The sequence below is a fragment of the Silene latifolia genome, chromosome 10 (assembly GCF_048544455.1).
Source record: "Silene latifolia isolate original U9 population chromosome 10, ASM4854445v1, whole genome shotgun sequence".
Classification (NCBI taxonomy): Eukaryota; Viridiplantae; Streptophyta; class Magnoliopsida; order Caryophyllales; family Caryophyllaceae; genus Silene; species Silene latifolia.
In genome coordinates this window covers 46,205,463-46,220,413 of record NC_133535.1, presented here as the reverse complement: position 1 = coordinate 46,220,413, position 14,951 = coordinate 46,205,463, and the positions used below count along the sequence as shown (strand labels likewise).

The window sequence follows — 14,951 nt, the reverse complement described above, 5'->3', positions numbered from 1 at the left end:
TCATCTAAGTGGCGGAAATTATCTACAAGGGAAGCAATTCAAGGGTACACAATCCTTCATAGATGCAATTTGTTCAAACTACTAAGCCTAGAAGGATACCAATAAATCACCTCCAAAAGGTGTCAAGCTAGGGTACCTTTGTCCTCAATCGTTAAATGCTTTTGTCAAGAGTAGACTCCCTATGGTGTTAGAAACACTGGAGGATCGCGGAATTCCCCCTCTTGCCTTGACAAGAAGAAGGGTCGTCCCCTCTCTACCATGCACAAAAATGGATACGATGGATAAAGGGATCAATAGATGTTTGAGTTTCATTTTGGGAGTTTGCTTTTGTTTTTGTTTTCCCCCCAAATTTCTTGTGGTATTTGACATTTGAGAACACTTTCTTTGCCATTCTTTTTGACTTTTGGCTTTTCAATACTTGACAACTTTTTGCATTTTCTTTTGAACATTTTCAAAGTCACCCCAATTAGTAACGAGGGTGCCTTGTATTTGAAGCTTTAGGAGTTCTATTTTTGCTCCTCTTTTCATTTGATGCATTTTGCAAACTTTCTTTCACTTTTCATTTCATTGAACTCAAATTGATTTCTTTTTGTTTTGTGCCCATTCCCTTTGATGACAAAAATATGGTAGAACATGGATGAATGATGGAAGTATGCATGGTTTCAAGGGTCACCTTGGAATAAACGGTAGCCAAGGAGTTATCACACCACAAGGTACTCTTGACTAGGCCTTAAACCATGGGTCAAAGGATACTAGCATGACACATCCTAGGGTGTTTTACAAGCATTCTAACAAGCAAAGTCTTAAGAATAAAAAGCATCTACTAGGGCCTATATACACTTGTCAAGCTTCCCAAATAGACGGTTTCGCAAAATTTTTCTAACATGCAACTACATGCCATGATGCAACTAACATATGAACATCCTAATGCAAATGATTCTACCAACTAATATACCATATAAACTAAATGCAATCCTAAGTTCACATTGTTTTACCGCATCAATCAAAATAAAGCCACATAGTCATTAACATAAAGAGGAAAAAGGAGATTGGAAAGATCATACCATGCGGTCTTCAATATCCTCATGTCTCGGATGTGGCGTAGTCAATTAAAGTGAACAAGGATGAAACAAACACAATATATACAAGACAATATATACAAAGGAAATGAACTTGTTTTTGGTTTTTCAATTTTTCAAATTTTTATGATTTTTGAAATTTTTCAATTTTTATGGTTTTTGAATAAAAGTTAAGTGTTAGAATTCCCATCCCCACACTAATATGGGCATTGTCCTCAATGGCCAAAATGATGGAAATTATGCAAAGAATGATGCATGATTTCTATACTAAATGCAATTCTACACTAAGCTATACTACATGATGCATGGTTTTTGTTATGACGGAGAGGATAATTTAAATTACCTCCCGTTGCGTATGCATTAACTTCCCCAAACCAAGCAAGACACTATTGCTAATGTCAAAGCATGGGGGAGTTCATGCACATGCTATGCTATGCATGAGACTAGATTGTCATTTTGGATTTTACAAAAGTGGGAACAATAAAGAACACCTCAAAGGAACCAAGGTGTGAGTCCTTTGATGTTGCTAGGACTAAACCAACAATGATCAAAATGAAATAAAATACAAAGAGATATAGACAAACCATGGGAGTGTAGGAGTCTCCAAGGCTAGTCTTCCATCATGCTACTATCATCACCACTTCCCTCATGAGAAGTGGTCACATTGCCACTTTCCTTGGCACTTTCTTCTTTGCTTTCTTCACCATCATCTTCCTCATCATTATCTTCATCATCTTCACCATCTCTTTCTTCATCTCCACTTGCTTCTTCCTCAATATTATCATCAATCTCCTCATCATTTCCAACAACCTCATTGTCTTCCACCACGTCCCTAGATGCACCCGGAAATAAGGCTTCTCTATCCGCCCAACTAGGCAAAGGACAAGATGGATCAAGGAGTCCTTGCCTAGCTAGATGTAGGAGGGGAGGATATTGAGCCAAATAAGCATTCTTCCGATCTTCATAAGCTTGCTTGTGCATGGCTTGCATTAGAAGAGTTACATAGTCTTTCCCAATTTCAACTCCTTGCGGTTTGAACTCTTCATAATCATAGGGGTAAGGTGGTATAACAATGGAAGAGGAGGGAGTTTCATGATCACCCTTTTGTTGTTGAATGATGTACTCGGCTTCTTCGGATAGGGGAAGCAAATAGTTGGTCCGGTGGACACTAAGACGGCAAATCTTTGCGGGTAAAGTGAATGATCGAGCCTCACTTGTAAGCCACCCATACTTGGTATCAAGGGAATTGTGAACAACCCACTTAAACTTGTTAATCAAGGTGGACATATCAATAAGATGGCCACCATCCTTAGCCTTGTACTTGCTATCCTTATTGAAATTAGGATCAAAGTGCTTGGCTAGGACCGTGACAAGGCCGCCATTAACAATAACGGTTTGACCCTTCTTCCCACTATCTATATGGAGCCATCTATCAACCAATAGCCTCAAAGAATTGTAAGGCTTGGTGTGAATTCTTCCAATATTCAAAGTTGATTCAAGGAGAATAAAATCGAGTCCCGTGAAATGATTGGTGTCTTTCCTAGCAATTATGGTATTTCCCACAACTTTGTGCCATATTCTTATGCCCGGATGATGGACCAAAAGAGCACGACAAGCTTTAAAATCTTCAAATTTCTTCCCGGAGATTGCCTCCCAAAGAGGCTCGGGATCATACTTCCCATATTGCTTATAGAATTTATGTTCATCGCTAAGACCCAAAATTGCACCCAATTAGGAAAGGAAATGCGTCTACTAGTGTTAGCTAGACGAAACTCAATATTTTCCCTATTCTCAACTTTTGTCACTTTTAAAGAACTTAAGAATTCCAAGACAAGGGAGGGGTATGTTACTTCCTCCATTTCAAACAATTTCTTTAAACCCATGGCATTGAAAAAGACTCTTGTTTGTTCAAGAACACCCAACTTCTCTAAAGTATCTTGGCATATGAATTTGGTGGATTGAATTTGTCTCATAGCAAACTTGACAAATGTATTTCTATGGGAGTCGGAAATGAATGTTACCTCCGGATAATGCAAGAGTTGATTAATTACCGGAGTAGAGGGTGATGCTTCCATAGAAATTTGTTGAGGTGGTTGCACTTCCAAGCTTGGTGTTGATACCACCATTGCCAAAGCCTTCTTCATTTGTAGAGCTTTTTGCCTTTGAGAGAGAGTTGTAGTCTTTGGTGCCTTTGTTGCCTTTGCTTTTGCTTTTGTTGCTCCCTTTGTTCTTGCCATTTGATGAGCTAACCAAGAAAAAGATCAAAAATCTTCAATTTGTAGAATGCCCAAATCGATTTTGAAAGTGAAAGGCTTTGCCTTTATGAGAACAAAAATCAATTCAAAGGTGAAGATTTTGTTCTTGGTTTTGATTGTTAATGAAGATGGAGTGATTGATTTGTTATTTGAAAGATGGTTTGATTTGATTTTGGTGAGTTTTGTTGAGGGTTTTTGTTTTTGAGATGGAGAGGATGAGGGTTTTGATGTTATGGGTAGTGTTTATGAGTGAATGAATAAATGAATGAAGGTGGGGTGGGTATTTAAAGAACTCGACCATATTAGGACGCAGGGACAATCCGTGCGGATTAGGCGCAATCCGCTCGGATTCTTCAGCTTCAAATTTTCAAAAATCCCGCCTAGAGACGGGCGGATTCTGGGGAATCCGCTCGGATTCTGCTGAGACGAGACGGGCGGATTTCGCTTAAGACGGACGGATTCTTGTCCAGAGATTTTTCTTTGTTTTTCTTCAGCTGCAAGACGGACGGATTGTCCACAAGACGGACGGATTCTGTGAGACGGGCGTCTTTCCAGAAATCCGCTCGGATTCTTCAACAGTCAAGAATTTTGCAGTTTTCAGCTCAGCCCAAGACGGGCGTCTTCTCATCAGGACGCTCGGATCCTCTGCAGACGGGCGGATTCTCAGGAATCCGCTCGGATTGGTCCTTGTGTACACGGATTCAGTTCCATCCGTGCACCAACGCATTCCCTTATCATTCTTTCTTTCTTTCTTTCAAATCTTGTGTTCTTCATTGTGGGGGCACTACTAAGGCATGAATAGCCTAGGCAATTGCCATCCCCACACTAAGGTAAAGCACTACACATCAATTAAAATCATTAGTCCCTCCCTCACTTCTCTCTTTTCATGACAATTATTTTGATCAAAGTAAAAATAAATCCAAAAATGACAAAAATGCAATACAAAAATTAAATGTAAGTTAGGGAGTTAGAAATATTTACAAGTGGTGGTTTAGGGAGGACTCCACCAAACTCTCATTCTTGATGAGATGTCAAGGAGGCATGTTCAAGGTGTTGTTGATGTTGCTCAACACCTTGAAGAAGTAATCAAAAGCTTGTTCATTGTTATGGTAGAGGTCCTCAATAGACCGTGGCCCTTGTTGTTGATCATGATCGATGGCATGCCCAATGTAGGGATTAAAGATCCCTTCAAATTCGTCGTCCCAAAGACCACAAACTTCATTGAGTTGATCGTTGAAAATCTCTTGCTTGGATGGAGACAACTCTCCCAATTTCTTCTCTTGGCCAATGAGGCCATCTTCTTCTTCCTTGGTTGATTTTGATGAGCTTTGCAAGCTCTCCTTGTCACAATTCACTTGCTCTTTGAATGGAGCATCTTCAACTTTCTTCCTCCATTGGAGTTCCGATTTCTTCTTCTCATCTTTCCGGCTATAATGATCAATCATGAAACATGGCTCATGCAAACGAGGAGCTCTCATAGTCTTGTCAAGATTAAAAGTTATGCTTTCATCTCCCACTTCTAGAGTGAGCTCTCCATGCTTCACATAAATCACCGCACCCGCGGTGTGTAGGAAAGGTCTTCCTAAGATGATTGGAATGTTGGAATCTTCCTCCATATCAACAATGACAAAGTCCACCGGGATGAAAAACTTCCCAATTCGCACGGGGACATCTTCCCATATCCCTAGCGGTGTCTTCGTCGATCTATCGGCCATTTGAAGAGTGATATTGGTACATTTAAGCTCTCCCATTCCCAACCTTTTACTTACCGAGTACGGCATGACACTCACACTAGCCCCTAGATCACATAAGGCTTTGTTGATCGTTGTGTCGCCAATGGTACACGGTATTGAGAAGCTTCCCGGATCCTTTAATTTTGGAGGTGAACTCCCTTGAAGTATTGCACTACTCACCTTGGTGAAGGCGATAGTCTCAAGTTTCCGGATCGACTTCTTCTTTGTGAGGATATCTTTCATGTACTTTGCATAGGCCGGAACGTGATTGATTAATTCCGTGAAAGGAATTGAGACTTCTAAGTTCTTCACAATTTCCATGAACTTTCCAAGTTGATCATCAAATTTAGGCTTGGCTTGACGACTTGGAAAAGGAAGTCTAATCACAATGGGTTCCTTTTCTTTGGCTTTGTCTTCATTTTTCTTTGAGCTTTCTTCTTTTGATGATTCCCTTTCTTTGGGACCTTGCACCACAACCTCATTCTCACTAGCTCTCATAACTTCATCCTCAACTTGCTCCTTCGGTGCTTCATACCTTGTACCACTTCTCAAGTGAATGGCACTAACCGTTTCATGTCTAGGGGGATTACCTTGAGGTGGTAATTGCCCCTTTTGTCTTTGTGAGCTCGAAGATGCTAGTTGGGTCAATTGTGTTTCCAACATCTTGGTGTGAGCTAGAATGTTGTTGATGGTGGTGTCTTTTGCTTGGCTATCTTTTTGCATTTGGGTGAAAAATTCTTGTTGATTCTTTTGCATTTGGAGGACCGCTTTTTGGACATCAAAACTTTGGTCATTGTGGTGATTGTATGGATTTTGATTTTGGTAACCTTGGTTTTGATTGAAAAAGGGTCTTTGATTTTGATTTCTCATGGGTGGTGGAGTGTATGTTGCTTGAGGGTTTTGGACATTTTGGCTTTTGTATGAGAGATTTGGATGGAACTTGGTGTTTTCATTGTAAAAATTTGAATAAGGGGTACCACTTTTGTAAGCTTGGAAAGCATTGACTTGCTCGGTTGTTCCCCTACACTCACTTGAGTCATGACCCAAGGTTCCACAATTCTCACATATCCCGCTTGGGATTGATGAGGATGCCGTCATGGCATTGACATGATGCTTTGATGATTTCGAGCTTTCCTCGAGTCTAGCCATAGCTTGTTCAAACTTCAAGTTGATTGTGTCAATGTGAGCACTAAGTTGAGCACCCAATTGAGTAACGGTGTCCACTTCATACTTTCCTCTAGTAGCCTTGCGAGGCCTACTATATTGCGAATTATGGACCGCCATTTCCTCAATCTTGTTCCATGTTTGATTGTCATCAACTTCGGTGAACATTCCATTTGATCCCATATTGAGAATGTTCCTTGAATCTTCATATAAACCATTCCAAAATTGTTGCACTAAAAACCATTCGCTAAGTCCATGGTGAGGACATGAGCGACAAATACCTTTGAACCGCTCCCAAGCTTCATACAAAGATTCTTCATCCCTTTGCTTAAAACCCGTAATTTGAGCTCTTAGCATATTGGTCTTTTCCGGTGGGTAGAATTTTTGGTAGAAAGCTGGAGCTAGCTTCTTCCAAGAATCTATTCCAAGGGTGGCCTTATCAAGGCCCTTCAACCATTGCTTTGCGGTGCCGATTAACGAAAAAGGAAATAAGACCCATCTTATTTGGTCTTGAGTCACGCCCGTTTGAGAGATAGCTTCACAATAATCACAAAATGTTTCCATATGAGAATGAGGGTCCTCACTAGGCATTCCCCAGAATTGGCTCCTCTCAACTAGTTGGATGAAGGCGGACTTGGCAATAAAGTTTCCGGTAAGATGTTGTGGGGTAGGAGTACCATTTGGTAGATCCTCCTCGGTGGGTATAGAGTGTGACGAGAATTTAGGCATTGTAGGTGGATTTTGTGTGGTATTGTTTAATGGGTTCTCTTCTCCTTCTATTGCGAAAGGATTGACAAACTCACTAGTGGGTTGAACAACTTCACCAACACCTCCCAAATTCCTCCTAACAAGTCTCCTATTATTCGTCAAGGTTCTTTCGATTTCACGGTCAAAAGGTAACAAATCTCTTTGTAACCTTCTAGACATGCAAAATATCAAACAACTCAAAAACAATTAGAACAATCCTTGAGGAGTTTTACTTCCCCAAGGTGAAAAAGACACAACTAAAAACAATAAAAGAAATCTTAAATCAATTAAACACCGTCCCCTAAACAACGGCGCCATTTTTGATCGGAGCCATTTGGTGTTCACAATTAAGCATATGTGGTCGTTGGTCAATGGTCGATACAAAACACAATTTATACTTCACAAACAACTCTACAATTAGTAAAGAGGCAAGTAAAGGTCGGATCCCAAGGGACGGGTATTGAAATGAAGATTCTATTGTAACTAGTGGTGTCTAGGGGTGTCACAAATTGGGTTGATGTAGAAGGTTACTAAACTAAAATAGCAATGAAAATAAACTAACAAGATAATTAAAATGAGGGTGTAAACAATTGATTAAAAGCACTAGGGTGTCATGGGTTCATAGGGGAATCATGGGATATGATCATACAAACATGTTCTCAAATTATAAGCAAGCAATTATTGTTGTGATGGATTGAGTTGGGTTATATCTTACAATCCTAGGAAAGTTTGGGTCCCGGAGCCGAATCTCTTGGATTGTACAACACCTACAAGTCGACTTAATCTTCCCTACTTAACACATGCATGGTCTAACAAGACTCGAGTTGGGTTATATCTTACAAGTCAAGTTGAAAGGATAGAAGATGATAGTAAATGCAAGGATTCATAGGCTTAGCATTTCATCAAATATAACATGTGCATGTATTAAGATCAAAACAAGCAAGCAAATAAGATATGAAAGCATATTAATTTAAGCATGAATCATTCCCCATGTTGGTTTCCCTAATCACCCATTAAACCCTAGCTAAGAGACTACTCACTCATTATCATATTGATCATGCTAGAAAGGTTGTCAATCATACTAACATAATGAAACATGATGAATAAATGAAAGTAATTAGCAATAATTAAAAAGGGATTAAGAGATTATACCTACTAATGATTCCAATAACAAAGCAAGAATAATAGAAGTACTTGAATCCTAGATTGAGAGGTTGTCAATCTCCCAATAATAACCCAAATAATCTTCAATTACCCAAAATAAAGTAAGAACAAGAGAGAGATTAAAGAACTAAAACTTGGATTAAAACTTGATTAATACTTGATTACAATATTGAAGAGAGATTTGATTGATATTAACTACACTAATTATTGATAAGAAGAACATGCTCCTCTAATTAGACTAATGGGGTATTTATAGTGAAAATTAGGGAGGATGCATTAGGGTTAACTAAGGGCTAAACTAGTAATTACACTTTTAAGTTGAGCAAGGAGCCTCCGGGATTATCCGAGAGAAGGGCTTCTCCATTTCGTAGCTTGAAGAACGAAAGCGTCTTTGTCTTTGTGATCCGTGCGGCCGGGAGTCGGGACGGCCGGATCTGGGATGGACGATCCGAGCGGATCAAGGAACAAGACGCTCGGATGGGCATGGGCAATCCGAGCGGATTCTGGTGAGGACGCTCGGACTGGCGAGGACGGACGGATTCTCTACAATCCGTTCGGATTGTAGTTCAGCAGCTTTCCTTCTTCTTTTTCTTCCCTTTTCTTCATGAATTCCTTGGGGATTTCCTTGGGGACTCAAGGATCCTTTTCTCAACAATGCTCTTCTACTATGCTATGTACAAAGGCCTTCTAGTCTTGTCTCTCCTTGATGCTTGGTCATTGAATATGATCAATTTAGCCTTGTTTTGCCATGAAAATGCAAGATTCTTACTCCTTTCCTACCAAGGGATCAAAATCTCAAAGAATATGCAAAACAAAGAACTAAAGATAAGAAATGACCCAAATAGGCACTAAAAAGCATAAAAACAATGGTAATTCGGGGGCTAAATATGCGCCAATTATGGTCGCATCACTAAGGTCACAGATTAGTCGATGTGTCGGTCTAAGGGGCAACGAATATCTCCTTCCGGTCTCAATTCGCCCTAAAATACTATTAGCTTAGCTTTCGCCCTCACTAAAGCATCCTTTTGTTCACTACAGGTCTCACCCCTTCCAACCTTCCGGTCTAGGTGAAGGCTTACCAAGGTTAAAAAGGCTAAATGCATCGATTCAAATAGCTAGATACAATTAAAGCAGTGATTAACAACATAGACATAACAATAGCGAACAATCTGTAAACCTAATTAGCAATTAACATCGGTTCATTGACACCCCTAAATCCTAGCAGAGGAATTAGCTAGACATAGTAAATAAGAAGGGAGCAAGAACAAGGGATAAAAGAATAATAAGCATTAAATAAAGAGAGTAAAAGGGAAAGGAAAATTACAGAGTAAGATCCAGAAATAAAGAGAAGCAGAGAACAATTTTTAGTGATAAAGATGTGTTCTTATGAAGTCTGTCGTCTTCCTATATATAGGAAACACAATTTATTTGACCTAGAAACGAAATAAAGCTAAAAATCCCGAGCGCAATAGAGATTTACTCGAGCGAGCTATTTTAAACTGCTCGATCGAACAGAATCCAGCAAAAACCACTCAATCGAATAGAAAAACAACTCGATCGAGGAAACCCAAAATAAAGCCAATTCGATCGAACATAGGCTTTACTCGATCGAAGTCTTCCTCTAACCAAAACCACTCGATCGACCATTAAAGCACTCGATCGAATGACTTGGGTTCAACCAGCTACTTGTTTCGTTGATTTCAGCCTCGACTTGTCTATTTAACTTCCGAAATGACTTCACGCATCCCAAGGCAGCAACATTTCCGCTCCGAATTCACTCTTCCTCCAAATGCATGCAAGACGGACGATAAAAGGCTTGAATCTGCTACTTTCTGGTCCATTCCTGCAAATAAAGCAAAACAAACCAAAGTAGGATATTTGGGGCATTTCGTAGCATAGAACCACGAAAATCGCATAGAAATACGTGCATAAGTGATGTGACCATAATTGGCGCATATTTAGCCCCCGAATTAGCCTTGTTTCCATGCTTTTTAGTGCTTATTTGGGTCATTTCTTATCTTTAGTTCTTTGTTTTGCATATTCTTTGAGATTTTGATCCCTTGGTAGGAAAGGAGTAAGAATCTTGCATTTTCATGGCAAAACGAGACTAAATTGATCGAATTCAATGACCAAGCATCAAGGAGAGACAAGATTAGAAGGCCTTTGTACATATCATAGTAGAAGAGCAATGTTGAGGAAAGATCCTTGAGTCCCCAAGGAAATCCCCAAGGAATTTATGAAGAAAAAGGGAAGAAAAGAAGAAGTTACTATGCTGACTGACAATCCGAGCGGATTGTTAACAATCCGTCCGTCCTGCACAATCCGAGCGTCCCACGCCAGAATCCGCTCGGATTCCCCCTCAACAATCCGCCCGGATTCCTCAGAATCCGCTCGGATTCCACCGCCCAAATCCGTCCGTCCCGACCTTATTCCGCCCGGATTTCTTCACAAAGACGGATTGTCTTCTTCAAGCTACGAAAAGAGAAGCCCTTCTCTCAGAAAATACCGGGTCCTCCTTGCTCAACTTAAAAAGTGTAATTACTAGTTTAGCCCTTAGTTAACCCTAATGCATCCTCCCTAATTTTCACTATAAATACCCCATTAGGCTAATTAGAGGAGCATGTTCTTCTTATCAATAATTAGTGTAGTTAATATCAATCAAATCTCTCTTCAATATTGTAATCAAGTATTAATCAAGTTTTAATCCAAGTTTTAGTTCTTTAATCTCTCTTTTGTTCATCCTTTATTTTGGGTAATTGAAGATTATTTGGGTTATTATTGGGAGATTGACAACCTCTCAATCTAGCATTCAAGTACTTCTATTATTCTTGCTTTATTATTGGAATCATTAGTAGGTATAATCTCTTAATCCCTTTTTAATTATTGTCAATTACTTTCATTTATTCATCATGTTTCATATTGTTGGTATGATTGACAACCTTGCTAGCATGATCAACATGATAATGAGTGAGTAGTCTCTTAGCTAGGGTTAATGGGTGATTAGGGGAAACCAACATGGGGAATGATTCATGCTTAAATTAATATGCTTTCATGTTTTATTTGCTTGCTTGTTTTGATCTCAACTCATGCACATGTTATATTTGATGAAATGCTAAGCCTATGAATCCTTGCATTTACTATCATCTCCTATCTTTTCAATGAGACTTGTAAGACATAACCCAACTCGAGTCTCATTAGACCATGCATGTTGTTGAGTAGGGAAGATTAAGTCGACTTGTAGGTGTTGTACAATCTAATCGATTCGGCTCCGGACCCAAACTTTCCTAGGATTGTAAGATATAACCCAACTCAATCCATCACAACAATAATTGCTTGCTTATAATTTGAGAACATGTTTGTATGATCATATCCCATGATTCCCCTATGACCCCATGACACCCTAGTGCCTTTAATCAATTGTTTACACCCCTTTAATTCATCTTGCTTGTTTATTTTCATTGTTATTCTAGTTTAGTAACCTTCTACATCAACCCAATTTGTGACACCCCTTAGACACCACTAGTTACAATAGAAATCTCATTTCAACTCCCGTCCCTTGGGATCCGACCTTTACTTGCCTCTTTACTAATTGTAGAGTTGCTTGTTAAGCTATAAATTGTGTTTTGATTCGACCGTAACCAACGACCACATCTTAATTTGTGAACACTTAGCGGGATCGCATCAAAAATGGCGCGCGTTGGGGACGGTGTTTGTCCGACTTAGATTTCCTTTTTGTTATTAGTTGTGTCTTTCTTCGCCTTGAGGAAGTAACACTCCTCAAGGTTTGTTCTAATCATTTTTCGAGTTGTTTGATATTTTGCGAGATGGATTTCGTAGACTGTTTTGTAGAGGACCACTTGAGTATCCCTTACTTCAAGGATCCCCTGCAAGCATTAGAAGCCTTAGAAGCAAGTGAGGCTAAGAGCATGTATTGGGAGTTGGAGGTGGATCTCTTTGAGGCCGCTCTAGCTAACAAGGAACTTACTCATGCACAATCTGAGTTGGTGCATAATATTCTAGTAGAAGCATGTCAACCCGTAGAGGATGAGCAATCCATCCTAGAGGATATTTTGCAAACTCAAGAGCAAGAGGAACCCATCATGGGATTTGAATATGATGAGGTTGATGAAAGTGAAGTTGAGTATGCTATGAGAATGGAATGTCTAATGGAGATGGAGCAAATTCTCAATGAAACTCCAAAGGAGAAGAAAGTAAGGTACAAACTCCTACTTTGAAACCCCTTCCCCCAAATTTGAAATATGCTTACCTTGATGAATCAAAGACCAAACCCGTGATTGTTAATGATAGACTTGATGATGACCAATTGGGAAAATTGCTTGATGTGTTGAAACAACATGAGAAGGCTATATGTTATAGTCTAGATGACCTTAAGGGGATAAGTCCCGACTTTTGCATGCATAGAATTCATCTAGAGGACGACCATAGACCTACCATTCAACCCCAAAGAAGATTGAACCCCCACATGCAAGAAGTTGTCAAAGGAGAGGTCATGAAATTACTTGATGCGGGAATCATATATCCCATATCGGATTCTTTGTGGGTTAGCCCCATTCAAGTGGTACCTAAGAAAGGAGGTACCACGGTAGTGACAAATGAAAAGAATGAATTAATACCCACAAGAATGATCACCGGTTGGCGTATGTGCATTGACTACCGGAAATTAAACTCTGCAACAAGAAAAGATCACTTCCCCTTACCATTCATTGACCAAATGCTTGAGAGGTTAGCCTCTAACAAATTCTTTTGTTACCTTGACGGGTATTCGGGATTCTTCCAAATCCCTATACACCCGGATGACCAACATAAGACCACCTTCACATGCCCTTATGGCACTTTTGCATATAGGAGGATGCCTTTTGGATTATGTAATGCCCCCGCCACTTTCCAAAGATGCATGATGAGTGTCTTCTCGAATTAATTAGAGACCATAATGGAAGTTTTTATGGATGATTTTAGTGTTTATGGAAAGGACTTTGACTCATGCTTGCATAATCTTTCTCTTGTATTGCAAAAATGTGAAGATGTTAGCCTTGTTTTAAATTGGGAAAAGTGTCATTTCATGGTCAATGAAGGAATTGTTTTGGGTCACTTGATTTCGGAAAAGGGCATCGAGGTCGATAAAGCTAAAGTTGAGGTGATAGAGAAACTCCCACCTCCCGCGAATGTTAGAGGGGTGAGAAGTTTTCTCGGTCACGCGGGTTTTTATCGTCGTTTCATAAAAGATTTTTCGAAAATAGCAAAACCCCTCACTCAACTTTTGCTTAAAGATGCCCAATTCCAATTTACTGACGAGTGTGTTGAAGCTTTTAATAGAATCAAAGAAGCATTAATCTCGGCACCAATCATTCAACCCCCGAATTGGGAGTTACATTTCGAGATTATGTGTGATGCTAGCAACTACGCCGTTGGAGCGGTTCTTGGCCAACGGGTAGGGAGAGCTCTTCATGCCATCTATTACATAAGCAAAACCCTCGACCCTTCTCAAGTGAATTATGATACAACCGAAAAGGAGCTTCTTGCCATTGTATATGCCTTGGATAAATTCCGTTCCTACTTGCTTGGATCCAAGGTGATTGTATTTTCGGATCACCGTGCTCTTCGACATCTCTTGATAAAGAAGGAGGCAAAACCAAGATTGTTGAGATGGATTTTGCTTCTTCAAGAATTTGACTTGGAAATAAGAGACAAGAAAGGAGCCGAGAATGTAGTGGCGGATCACTTGTCAAGAATCCGGTTTCATGATGAAAATGGAGAAACCCCGATCAATGACTCATTTCCGACGATATTTTGATGGCTATTCAAACACAACTTGAAAGGCACATCACCCCATGGTTTGCCGATTATGCCAATTATATTGTTGGAAAAGTGCTCCCTCCAAACTTGAACCACAACCAAAGGAAGAGATTCCTATTCGAAGTGAAGAGGTACTTTTGGGATGACCCAAACCTCTACAAGGAGTGTAGTGATGGGCTCTACCGGAGATGCATCCCTCAATGGGAAATCCAAGGAATTTTGGAAGGATGTCATTCATCACCCTATGGTGGGCACCATGGAGCAAGGAGAACCGTTGCGAAAATTCTCCAATCGGGCTTCTATTGGCCTACAATGTTTCAAGATACAAGAGAATTCATCATTCATTGCGATGCTTGTCAAAGAACGGGGAATATATCTTGGAGGAACGAAATGCCACAAAGGGGCATTCTAGAGGTAGAGATCTTCGATGTTTGGGGAATTGACTACCAAGGGCCCTTTGTGACATCCAATGGGAATAAGTACATCCTTGTGGCCGTCGATTATGTTTCAAAGTGGGTGGAGGCAATTGCCACCCCAAATGATGATGCAAAAACGGTCACCAAGCTTTTCAAGAAGATAATTTTCCCTAGATTTGGAGTTCCTAGAGCAATCATTAGTGATGGAGGAACACATTTCCATGAGAAAAAGCTTGCATCCCTTTTGACCAAATATGGTGTTCAACATCGAACCGGCTTGGGATATCATCCTCAAACAAGCGGTCAAGTGGAAATTTTAAATAGAGAGATCAAGCAAATCCTTGAAAAAGTTGTGAACAAGACTCGGAAAGATTGGAACACAAAGCTTGATGATGCTCTTTGGGCTTATAGGACGGCCTACAAAACTCCCATAGGAGCCTCCCCCTACAAGCTTGTATATGGAAAAGCATGTCATTTGCCAATCGAATTGGAGTACAAAGCTTATTGGGCAATCCGAGCACTCAATCTTGATCTCAAATTGAGCGGTCAAAGGAGGATGATTCAAATCCAAGAGTTGGA

General features: G+C 40.0%; 1 non-coding gene across 1 annotated transcript; it reads left to right on the top strand.

The window, feature by feature from the left end:
• The first annotated feature begins 6,481 nt into the window (after positions 1-6,481).
• LOC141609991 (small nucleolar RNA R71) lies at positions 6,482-6,588 on the top strand. The gene has a single exon (XR_012527888.1). It is a non-coding gene; the product is annotated as a small nucleolar RNA R71 (small nucleolar RNA).
• Positions 6,589-14,951: the final 8,363 nt, after the last annotated feature.